Below are 3,584 nucleotides of genomic sequence, written 5' to 3'. Positions count from 1 at the left end.
CATTTGGGTCTCCCCATAGGATTTTTGCGGTTTTCCCCTAATTCCTCTCTATTCCACAGGGATAATTGGGCATTTTTTGGCCAAGTTTTTAACTCTAGCCGAGACGAGTTTAGTGGCTTTTCGTTCTCTAAGTTTACTGTTGCTAATTCCCTTCCATTTTTTGCCAGATAATTTGCCATCTCATTACCTCTATTCCCCGCATGTCCCGGTACCCATATTATACGCACCGAGCCATGTTGAGAATAGGTGTTGATCGAATTTATACAATCCAAAACTGTTTGTGATTTTACTGTCTTGGATGTTATTGATTTGATTGTAGTTTTACTGTCCGTAAAGACGTTTACAGTAGTTGGTCTCGTGTTGGCATTAAGCCAGTTCAGACGCTCTGTAATCGCTCGGATCTCCGCTTGATGGACCGTATTGTAATCAATAAAAAGACCCAGTACCGTTCTCCCACCTAGCATGGAGCCGTCTGTATAACAACAGTTTCCAGTCGGCATTTGTGCTAGAGTTCCGCCGATCCACGAGTCTCTGTCTGGAATTAATGCCTCGCATGAGGCAGCTACAATTGTTTCAGGTATACGGTCCGATACAATGTCGTCCATTGACTCTCCCGTTGTTACCCGTAGAATGTTTTGATGGTATGTTACGTGGTCCTTACAGATCCACTCGTCAATCGCTTTAAGTCGGATAGCTGCGACAGCCGCTTCAGACCTTATCTGGATTTCTATTGGGGATAAAATCTTAGTCTCTTCATAAATATGGTTCACTGGTGTCATAAGGAGGCACCCTGTTGTAGTGCTCAGGGCGGTATTCTGACAGGTTTCACTGTGTAGCGCTAACATTTGCGTACCACACTGGCGCCGCAGAGCTTACACATAAACCGGCCTTTTACTTTATAAGAGGTCAACATGGTTTCTTTGTCAGCACCCAAGGGCTGCCGGCCAGCGACTTGAGAGTCTGGTTCCTACTTCTGATCTTATCGCAAATAGCTGTGGCCTGGACGGACGAATTAAACATACTATCAAACGTTACACCCAATATATTGTGAGAGTTAGTGGTCGGAATCAGGACACCATCGACCAATATGTTCAGGGGGAGCTGCATTTCAAATGTTGCAAATAGCTGTGGCTTGCGCGGACGACTTAAACATACTATCAAACGTTACACCCAATATCTTGTGGGAGTTAGAGGTCGGAATCAGGACACCATCGACCAGTATGTTCAGGGGGAGCTGCATTTCCAGGTGTTTCCTCAATTTAACATTTTACCTATCACATATGTCATCGACGATATGAACCGGCGCACACTGGTCGAAACCACTGATCTAGCGGCGCAAAAGTCAAAAAATCGAACTATAAAATTGCGAAATATTTTCCATTGTATCGATTACAGACACTTTGCAGACAAAGATTTTTTATTTCATTTTTGTTGTTGTAAATATTCACTCAGTTATTCACTATCAAATGCAGGAGTTCTTGTTGCATCAGATTTTAAAAAATTGTTGCAAAAAAATTAATTGTCATATTTGTTTAAATGTCAAATAAATTCGTAATGAAAATGGACAAGATATACATATTTTTAATTAATAGCAGAGGGTGTGATTTAAATTATAAAAATTAGTTTGGGGTCTGGAGGTACTTAGTTATATAACAATAAATTTTTAAAAACATTCAATTTTTTAGTGTTTTTATGGGTTGTACGCGCTTGTTCCATAGAGTGCATCTTGTAAACTTGGCCGAACTTAGGTCCGATTATTTTTTGGGGAATGAAATTGGACTCTCTGGATACTGAATAACCACATTCGGGCTGCATATATTTGCAAATCTTTTGATGACTGCACTTTTAAAATAAGGGATTTGGCATGAAATTCATACAAATTTAGCTGTGCATTTGTATGGGAGCTAAATCAAAATATGGACCTATCTTGAGAAATGTTTGCAAGGAGGAGTTCTACCCCCGGAGACACTATAATACCATATTATAGCTAAATATGTACCATAGGTACCATAAAAGGGGCTACATCGAAACATAAATCCGTATTGAAAATGTTTTGCAAGAAGATTTTATACGCAGTGAGAACACGGAATGCAAAATTACAGCCAAGTTGAATTAAAAATGTGGTCGTGACATTCAAAATACCTTAAATTGGGAGCTACGGTTACATGGTGGCTATATCAAAACGTGGACTTATGTTCATAATTTTTGGTGGAAAAATTTTGTGACCACTAGGAACCCTAAGTACCAAATTACAGTTAATTTGCTACGAAATTGTGGCTTAAATCCTCAAAATACCGAAAATCGGAAGGTACCGTTATATGGGGGCTATACCAAACATTAGCCGATATTGTTCATATTTGGCCCATTATTACCCACAGATACAAGCTGAGTTTGTGCAAAATTTCAGTGACGTATCTCAATTCGTTTGCAAGTTATGAATTTCGCGCCGCTGGATCAGTGCTTTCGACCACCGTGCGGCGCCACGATTGTACAATCATCCGCATACATTACGATCTCTATACCGTCTAGAAGGTGTGGAATTTCAGAAAGGTAGAGGTTTAACAGTCCCGGAGATATCACCCCGTCCTGGAGAACTTTTTGTTTCACTCTTTCTGATTTCTTCTTCTTCTTTCTGATTTCTACATACGATTGATCTCCACAAATTTAGTTGATTATCCAAAATTTCAGACACGCCTGGAGGGAAGTCTTCGCTATACCCTCGAACAGCTTGACATGGTTGGTGGGGAGGAGTAATGCCTATAGAATCTTCGCTTCTGGCGATAATAGGGAGATGGGACTGTACGATTCAGCTTTGTTGGCATCCTTGACAGGATTTAGTAGTGGGACTATCCTGCAACTTTCCAAGCTCGTCTTACAATATGGTTGGCTAACGATAAATTTAGGTCACTTTCAAATACTCAACTCCGAGTTCATCCAATTACTTGGGCATTATCGTTAAGATTCTATGTGTGCCCAAAGCCTTGGATAATTTCGCAGTACGGAAATTACATACTCAGGCGGTACCGTTATACTATCCGTTTCATGTCAATAGCACATTTGAAATTGCTTTTTGGTACTTCATTTTAGTCGATATTCGTGCAATAACCTCGGGAATGTTTATATATCTCGGTTTGTAATCTTATGAAGTATCTTTCAATAAAAAGTTTGGATTCGATAACGTACCGTTATAATTTTTTTTAATTTTCTTTCAAAAAGCCCAAAATTTGTACGGTTTAAAGCGTTTCATCGGAATAGCACATTCTTTAATAACTTGAGTAAAAATGCAAATTTTGAATGCTTCTGTACGATTCTTTGAAATTGGAACAAATAAAAGCTATTTTAAGTTTAAAAAGCTAAAATTGGTCGAACTATGACTTAACCGGGGAAATTAGACCTTATGAAAGCTGTGGACTTTAATTGTCTATAATACGTTAAAAATTTGTCATATGTTGACAGATTTATAAAGATTTAATGAAATATAAATGATAGAAGACAAATGGTGCAAAATAAACTTGAGCTTCTACTGAAATTTGGGTACATTTCTTCCTGAAACTTCAAATTCCTATGAACCCTATTGCATAATA

The sequence above is a fragment of the Musca autumnalis genome, unplaced genomic scaffold (genome assembly GCF_047663935.1).
Source record: "Musca autumnalis isolate F117 unplaced genomic scaffold, ASM4766393v1 scaffold_2, whole genome shotgun sequence".
Lineage (NCBI taxonomy): Eukaryota > Metazoa > Arthropoda > Insecta > Diptera > Muscidae > Musca > Musca autumnalis.
This window is presented reverse-complemented; position numbering follows the sequence as displayed.